At 39.3% G+C, this 9,511-nt stretch overlaps 1 pseudogene; it reads right to left on the reverse strand.

The window, feature by feature from the left end:
• Nucleotides 1–2,968: 2,968 nt before the first annotated feature.
• LOC107672527 (ADAMTS-like protein 2) overlaps nt 2,969–9,511 on the reverse strand; it is a 14,846-nt pseudogene continuing 8,303 nt past the window's right edge.

Genomic DNA, 9,511 nt, shown 5'->3' on the forward strand with positions numbered 1-9,511 from the left:
AGTAATTAGTTGAATTACTAGCTACGTTAATTTTTTCTCCATGAAATTTATGAAATCCCAGCATACACGCTCCCGATAAATATTTGTTATTAAAGCATCAACATTCACAGAACACTGTTATTTTTAACTAAAGCAAGCGGCTGCTGCGTGCATGGTTTGGCATGGCAGAATGCCAGCAAAGAGCGCTGCATTTAAAATCTCTAAAATACATCTCAGTTCATCACAATCTCACAAATCTCTGTTATAACACAATAAATATATGCATAATGAATCTTTCATAATGTCTACAATTCGTGTGTTATAATGAGAGTATTCGTGAGCACGCAAATTTAAATAGCCTAAATAGCCTAAACAGAAACTCTGCATACGCTTGCACCTGTTAATCGTTTAAATTTTATATTAGTTCATGTTGCTTTTGTGCAATAGATGAATAACAATTTATTTGTTTTATACATTTTATGTTTAGATATTTCTATTTTGCGGGAGTGCCGTGAATCATTTTATTGTCCCGCATCCCGCACACACACGAGTGTCTACACGCCCGCACCAGCACTCGCCGATCTTGTCCCGCGCCGCACTCTGTTGCGTATGGGAAGCCATATAACCCAAAAGTGGGATGAAACAGCGCGGTATTAGTGTTCGCGCCGCGCTGACCTGTCATCGGCGCGGCTCAATGGACCGAGCTGCGCGACCGACTCGACAGCGCAGAGAGGACGTGTTTACTAGCGCCACCGAGCTGACAGCGCTGCGCTGATCAGTTACAACATTACTCTCAGCAGAAGTTCCTGTTTTTTTCCTGCACATAACATAATGAAGAGTCATTACATTTCTTTTGCTTATTATCTTTCATATTACTACATGTAAACAGTAGTGTTAGCTACTTTGAAGCACGTATAGCCTATATTTAGTAGTCAGGTTCACAGCAGAAACTTCATTATCCTCTTAGAATTAAAATATTTTATGGTTTCGTTCATCAAGGCATATTTAAGTAAATTTTACATTTAAGGATATTTGTGTAACTGTAGCATATGATTATACTTGAAAAAAAAAAGAGTAAAATGTACTGATACTTTTCTGTCAGGACATACATTTTCCCTTATGGAAATACGGTATTGTACATTTATTAAAGTCTTATATATTTTATATTTGCAGTTTGTCAAAGTACAACTGTTTACATGTAGTAGAAAGGTAAGTAAAAGAAATGTAATAACTTAATACTGATCTTCATTATGTTATGTGCAGGAAAAAAACACGAACTTCTGCGGAGAGTAATGTTCGCGTAGCGCTGTCAGCTTGGTGGCGCTAGTAAACACGTCCTTTCTGCGCTGTCGAGTCGGTCGCACAGCTCGGTCCATTGAGCCGCGCCGATGACAGGTCAGCGCGGCGCGAACACTGTAAAACCGTGCTGTTTCATCCCACTTTTGGGTTGTTTGGCTTCCCATAGTATGTTGCGTCGGGTCTCGCGGGAGCAGGTCTCTAATACACTGGCATTTGACTCCACAGTGCCTGAGCTCCTTTTTACAATCTCGATATTATAAAACACTGCATTCTGTCAGTAATGCAACTCGGCAGTACCGTAGAGACTTCGGCTTGTAACTGTACTCTAATTACTATTTTGAAAATTATAACGGTTAAATTACTCCGTTACAAAAAAGGAATCAAATTACAGTAACGCTTTACTAAGTAAAGCCCCGTTCACACTGCCAGCGAGACACAGCGACAAAGCGACATGCTCCCATTCATTTTCAATGGAGAGCTGGCGACTTCCGGCGACACGAGCGACAGTGGTCTTATATATTTTATATTTGCAGTTTGTCAAAGTACAACTGTTTACATGTAGTAGAAAGGTAAGCAAAAGAAATGTAATAACTTAATACTGATCTTCATTATGTTATGTGCAGGAAAAAAACACGAACTTCTGCGGAGAGTAATGTACGCGCCGCGCTGTCAGCTCGGTGGCGCTAGTAAACACGTCCTCTCTGCGCTGTCGAGTCGGTCGCACAGCTCGGTCCATTGAGCCGCGCCGATGACAGGTCAGCGCGGCGCGAACACTGTAAAACCGTGCTGTTTCATCCCACTTTTGGGTTGTTTGGCTTCCCATAGTATGTTGCGTCGGGTCTCGCGGGAGCAGGTCTCTAATACACTGGCATTTGACTCCACAGTGCCTGAGCTCCTTTTTACAATCTCGATATTATAAAACACTGCATTCTGTCAGTAATGCAACTCGGCAGTACCGTAGAGACTTCGGCTTGTAACTGTACTCTAATTACTATTTTGAAAATTATAACGCGTTAAATTACTCCGTTACTAAAAAACTAATCAAATTACAGTAACGCGTTACTAAGTAATGCGTTACAGCCCAACACTGGTCAGGACTCACTCAATGACAAGAATAAAATGACTCGGCTATGTCAAGTTCTGCTAAATTCATTTTCAATTAAAATCAAATGAATGAAATACAAAAATGAATGAATCGGATACACACAGAGAGTGAGAGAACCCAATAAAACTAATGCTGTAACCAATAAATTAACATAAGCCTAGGTCTAACAATAGTTAAACCGGATAAAAGTAAACAGTAGAGCGTAAGAGCCAGCAGTGGCTTGAGGCTCAGCCTGTGTTTGGATGTACAGTACTAAATCAGCCATCTTCAGCCAGAGGTAACATTCAGTATCGACCTCTGCCACTGCCAGATAATAAATGTCCAATAAAACCTGACGAATAATAAATACTTTTAAGACATGCAATATAATCCTCTCAGCAATAATCAATAATTTAATATTTCCTTAGTGTATCCCACAATCACAGGACACTGTCATATAGGTATCATTTTGTAATACTGACAGTAATGCAGTTTTATGGATCTAGCTTAAGATATAAACAAATACGGATTCAAACTTCCCTTGCTGAAATCCTTGAACAATCTCAATGCAGATAACATGAACGGATGAAAATTTGAGTGGTGGAGACGAGCTAGGAAGCTCGAAGATTACGGCAAGAATGGCAACAGGCCTTACTGTAATACCAGTGACTGCACAGATTCACCCTCAGAGCCAGCGAGCAGTTGGTGGTGGGACGATCCTGGCAGTATATATATATATATATATATATATATATTCAATATACATTTATAATTAACTGTAAAAATAACAGCATACAGATTTAAAACAATGTGAGAGTGAGAAAATAATTACAGAACTTTGGCACACCTGGAGGTTCGGTGGGACAGGGCTGGAGTGCACAGGTCTGCTTGTTAACAGGTTTGGTCAAAGGGTCGCATCCACGAACAAGCTCTCTTCCCTGATAACACTTCACATCTCTCATTCGCACACCAACACCACAAGTCTTGGTGCACTGAAACCCAGTTGAGTACAAGCAAGGAGAAAGAACAGTCAGTTACACTTGAACTTGGGAACCTTCACTGGAGAGAGAGAGGCTCAAGAAGAAAATTAGTTGTAAACTCACTTAGCTTACTGTAATTGCCTACATGGGCAACTGTCTGACAGACACAAATCACCATCATAAATTGAATACATGTTTAAATGTTTCACCTCAGACCATGGTGTTGTGTACCACTTGAAGCAAGGCCTCTCAAAGCAGGTGTCCTCGTCTACTGGTCGCTTGCTGCCGTCACATTCCTCGTCCTCGTGGATCTGGACCTTCCCACCCGTGATGCTGACACACAGCACGGTCCTTCTTTTCACACCGCGTCCACATGTCGTGTTGCACTGGGAGGCAGAAGACAAAGATTACTGGAGAAATATTGACAAATCATTCATTTTCCAAACATAAGTGTCATCTTCACCCTCTCCCAGTGTTGGGCCAGCCAGTGTGGAGGGCATTCATTGTCTCCACAGGGGTGAATGGCCAGAGGTTTGTTCTCAGGTGAGCACTGAGACTCAGGTACCACTCGGCCCTCTGGTGTTTTGCAGTACACATGCCGCACTGTTTTTCCATGCCCACAGATGCCTGAACACTGAGTAGAAATGGAAGAAGAACATTTTTAACATTTGAAATATTAAATGTGTTGCCTCTGATCTTATTATGACAGTCACTATTCAAATAAAATGCTTTACATTAGACCCTAACCAGGCACATTTGTTGGTCTACACTGAAAGTAAAAGGAGTGATGTGATGCAATCACACCTAATCAGAATCACATTGGATATTAATAGGTAAATTCACCCAAAAATTTAAATTTTGTCATAATTTATTTAGTCCTAAACCTGTATGACTTTCTTTCTTCTGTGAAACACAAAAGAAGATATTTTGAGAAATGTTTTTTGCCCATACAATGGAAGTCAATGGACTCCAATGTTGTTTACTTCTTTAAAATATCTTCTTTTGTGTTCTGCAGAAAAAGTCATATGGGTTTGAACAGAATTCTCATTTTTGGGTGGATAATCCCTTTAAGTTATGTGGAGAGTGATTTTGGACCAATGAGATTCCACTGTATCAAGATGCGGATGCTGTGAGCTCCAATGCTTAAACTGTTCATTTACATGAAGTTACAACTGGGTTATTATTGTTCAAACTAAAACTATATATATATATATATAACATTTGTTACTTTAAATAAAATAAAGATGAGCTGAAGTAAATCAAAGTGAAAAAAAAACATATAAATAAAATCAAATTTAAAATATGAACAAAAACTATATTAGTATATTAATGATAAAATAACACAGTAAAATAGCACTGAGTTCAACTCTGCTCAACTTCGCAGTTGCTGTCGCTCATCACCAACTCGACTGAAAATAAATTACTTCTTGTCACTTTGCTTCATATTAGTATCACTTTGAAAGTCTCTTGTTGCTTTATTGCATTGTGCTTGATTAAAACACAGTGTTACAGATTTTTAAACTGTCAAAGATAACGTGTGTGCATTTCAAATCGTGACAGTGTTCCCATCTCACCGGTCCCCACTCAGACGCTGTCCATTGGCGCTCACATGGAGGGCCGGTGCAGTTTTTGGTAGATGCTGGGCGAGTTGCCTCATCACATGCATGGGTTTCATCTGAGCATCTGACCTCTCGAGTAATCAGACCCCTGCGACCACATTTAGCTGGACACTACACAACCAACACAACAATATAAAATTTAGCTTTGTTCCTCTTGTTTTAAAAATAAATGTAATAAATCTATTGTTTATGCTTCAAATGAGACAAAAAATTGCCAATGCGGTAAGGCCCTAATTCAACATAAACAATTCTCATATTACACAGTTTTGCTACTCATATAAATTGAACTTGTTAAAATGATGTTTGGGCATTTTTACTGGACAAGAAAAAACACTGATTAAAATGTTTTTATTTATTTGTTTTTATTTATTTATTTGCAGTGTATGGAGGTTATAATGGAGAGTTTACTAAATGTGCTCTTAACCTACCTCTGACCACTCAGCTACCTCCCACTGAGGGCCACAAGTGGGGCTTTTACAGGACCGGCGCTCTGGGGGGCGCTCTAGTTGTGCCTCTATACAGAGGTCACTGTACACTGAGCTGTCTAGGCCGGGAGCCAGCATCTTCCAGCAACGCACGAGGCGAAACTGGAAACCTTCTCCACAGGTCCGAGAACACTCACTCCAGCTGCTTGCCTCCCATCTACACATAAATACCACAGTAAGAGTTTTGTGTCAAGTTCCCGTTTTCATGGTACATAATAAAATGATTGGAATGGCATGAGGGTGACTAAACGATGACAGAATTTTAAATTTTTTGTTTGGTTTTCTTTACCTTTCTTGTCTTTTCTACAGAGCCCCCCGCAGATATTTTTAATGAAACCTGAGAGGTTTCTGTCCCTCCAATGAAAGTCCAGGTAACCAAAAATTAGAAGATCCAAAAAGGTCATAAAAGCATCCTAAAATGAATCCATACATATAATATACTTCATATATAAACACATACATAAAATGCATCACATATGGTAAACACGAAAGCTTATGCATACGTTATATGCTAGAACAAACCTCACTGGTTCTCACGTATCACACACGCACAGCTGAGCTTCCGTGTTTACCATATGTGATGTGCTCTATGCATGTGTGTCAATCATTGTTTAGATGTAAATAAAAGCCTAAACTGAATCTGTTCATCATAAGAAGCGGTCATATCTCTTCACGAGACTTGAATTAAACCACTTGATTCATCCGGATTCGTTTTACGATGCCTTTATGACGTTTTTGGATCATCTAAGTTTTCTGTATGTCATATACAGGGCTCCATACTTTTTCTTTGCATTTCTGTGACAATTGCAGCACACGCACCTGGGATAGCATTCTCTGCCAATGCAGAAATCATGAACTGGCTCTGGTCGAGTCAAAGCGTCACAATAAACATCATCCACTTCAATGCCATCATACCGCACACACATGGCAAGTGATTTCGACACACCTATTTGAGGAAAAAAATCATTGTATAAAGGACTCCCCACATTAACAAACATGGTTATGAGGAATGTTTATGTGTGGATGTTTGCATGCACAGTGACTATTAAGTTACAATGCCTTGATTACCTATTGAGCAGGTCACACTGCAGGGCTCCTGTGAGGACAACTTCCAGCGGTACAAGTCAGCAGTGCTCAGTTTGTTCTTCAGAAGGAGTCTTTGGTTATTCCTGCGGCAAAGAAAACAGAGCATCTCAGACTAGGCCACAGTTCAGCCACCTGCACTGTATATTAGGCAGACCGTTCACGTTTGTTGATGCCGAGACACCAACTGACACTCCAGTCATAAAACCACTGACATTTTTACCATTCCTGGTCACACTCATTACCTTAGTGTCAAGGCTGGAAAACAGCACATTCCCTCAACCAGACAGGAGCAAATCAAATTTGTTCCTCGTGATAAATTCCTGGGATTTATCTGATGCGACAAGCTTAGTCTGTACCTGAGTGATCGATGGCACTTTTTTCCCACAAATAACAAAACATCTTGAATTATGTTTCTCAGAAAGTCCGTCTTCCTTACATTCAGGCCTTCTCTTCTTCTCCCCACCTGGAATCTTTCTCTTCTGCTTCGGATATGAGTAAGGGCATTTCATGAGATGTTCTTTATGATCTCTGGCAGAGGGGCTGGTAATGCAGTGTTGGACGTGGCGGAGGGAACCCAGCATGAATTATAAATATGATGGAATGCAATCCCGCCAGTCTCTGCTTGGCCGTCTCCCCTCGGCGCTCTTTGAATGTCTGTACATTCCATTCTCCCACGAGCAGGGCTGTCCCACCCGAGCCCGTCCAGCACAGCTTTGGCATGCCAGGGTGGAGGGCTAAGACTCCTAACATTTGAAACTGCTTAAAGAGCCAACTGATAAAAGATATCCACTGGTTCATTGTATGGAAGACTTTGGCATGATCTTGATGTTAGAATTGGAGTTTTGATGACTCATCCTGCACTACACAGAATTTTATCCAATCAAATGCCCTCTAGAATGAGAATGTGCCTCTCATTAACACCACTGACCAGAAAGTAGCAAATTATGCTTCATGTTTGTGATATAATTAAAGCCTATTGGCTGTTTTTTTTTATTGAATTATTAAAATATTACAAATAAAATAATTATTATAAAATACAGTACAGTTCAAAAGTTTGGGGTCAAAAAGATTTTTTGAAAGAAAATTAATACTTTTATTCAGCAAGGGTGCATTAAATTGATCCAAGTAAAGACATTTATAATGTTACAAAAGATTTATATTTCAAATTTTTTTTTTTCCTATTTTCAATACAAGGTTCTTCTGAACCTTGTATTGATCAAAAGATACTGAAATAAATATCACAGTTTCTACAAAAAATATTAGGTAGAACTATAAACAGTGTTGTCAACATTGATAATAATAAGAAATGTTTCTTGAGCACCAAAGATTTCTGAAGGATCATGTGACAGTAAAAACTGGAGAAATTACTTTTAAAAAATTCTGCTTCACATCACAGGAATAAATTTCATTTTACAATATATGAAAATAGAAAACAGTTATTTTGAATTGTAATGGTATTTCAGAAAATGTAGTGCGTTTTTGACCAAATGAATGCCTTGGTAAGCATAAGATACATAAGACAAAAATCTTACCAACCCCAAACTTACTTACAGTAATGTACATGATCACGTTTACCTGGTGCGATTGCTGCGATTGCGTAAAAGGGAAGTAACAGTTCTGTTTAGGAGCAGGAAGTCCCCCGTGTCATTTCGCCGGTGCCCGAGGTTGAACTCAAGCAGTGAGCCATTAAGACCCGCTTGCTCAAGACTGCTGTAGTCTAACTCCAGAGGGCCTTCAGAGGACAAGCCATCTCTACGAGTAAGAAGCTGATTGGTCGAGATGTTGACAAGGACACCATCGGAGCCAATCCGCTCTCCCAGCAGCACTCTCCAGATGAGGTTTTCAGAGTTTACTATCTCCTCTGCAGGTCTGCCTGGTGTAGCAGGTGCTACACCAGGGGCTCCTACTCCACTGGGCCAGCTGCAGTTCCCCTCTTTTAAAACAAAGAAGGTTTGATTCATTAAAGAAAAGATAGAATAATTTTTCTCTGAAGAATAAATTCATTTTGCTTGAGAGCTGTACCTGTTAAGGTACATCTGAAATAGATCCTAAAAACTTGCTCAGTACCAAACCAAAACAAAGTCTGGGTTTTAAACGGATCCCTGCAGATCACTGCAATCAATAGCAACTCATTTAAGAGGATTACAGCTAAGTTTTTGTTGTGAATGCTCTATATAGTTCAGAAATTCACAGGGCAAGGTTGTATCATAGACTATAATGCAAGACAGGGGCACAGCCTTCATCAGGACACCCAACCTCATTTATAATTATTAATGTCAGAGAGACAGCAAACATGAATGGCCGTAATTTTATGACTTCGGTGGAGGGAAAATGTCAGGCATTTTTCACCCTTTCTAGCTAATCTTTGTTTTGGCTGATGTATTATAAAGAACTCCATAGGGCCAGTGGAAAGAGGCCTTTTAACTCACTGATGATTGCCCAGTGAGCCATGCACTCTCTCTGTGTTGTCTATTCTCCACTTACTTCAGATACAGTGAAAGCATATGGTGGTAAAAATGTGTTTTTTTTTTTCCTTTAATAAAAAGGTCACAGTAAACTTTTTTTATTGTTTAAGTCCTCTTTCATTGTTTAATTTGTGCAACAGGTAGGGTATGACATGGGAAGATGACCCCTTAGGAATAATGTGCATTTCCTGGTAAATTGTACCATATTTAGAGATGAGTTGAGTATGTACATGATGATGATACATCATCTGATATATTATTAAATTACTTTCTATTCAGCAAAAATATCCTGTCAAATATCCTGCAAAATGTATCATGGTTTTACACAAAAAATATTAAGCAACAATGCAAAGCAGTTTTCAACACTGATAATAATAAACCATGTTTCTTGAGCAGCAAATCAGCATATTAGAATGATTTCTGAAGATGCAAAGCAACTGATAATAATAAACCATGTTTCTTGAGCAGCAAATCAGCATATTAGAATGATTTCTGAGATTTCTGAAGACACTGA

This window comes from Sinocyclocheilus anshuiensis, unplaced genomic scaffold (genome assembly GCF_001515605.1).
Source record: "Sinocyclocheilus anshuiensis isolate Anshui unplaced genomic scaffold, SAMN03320099.WGS_v1.1 scaffold176, whole genome shotgun sequence".
NCBI classification, from domain to species: Eukaryota; Metazoa; Chordata; class Actinopteri; order Cypriniformes; family Cyprinidae; genus Sinocyclocheilus; species Sinocyclocheilus anshuiensis.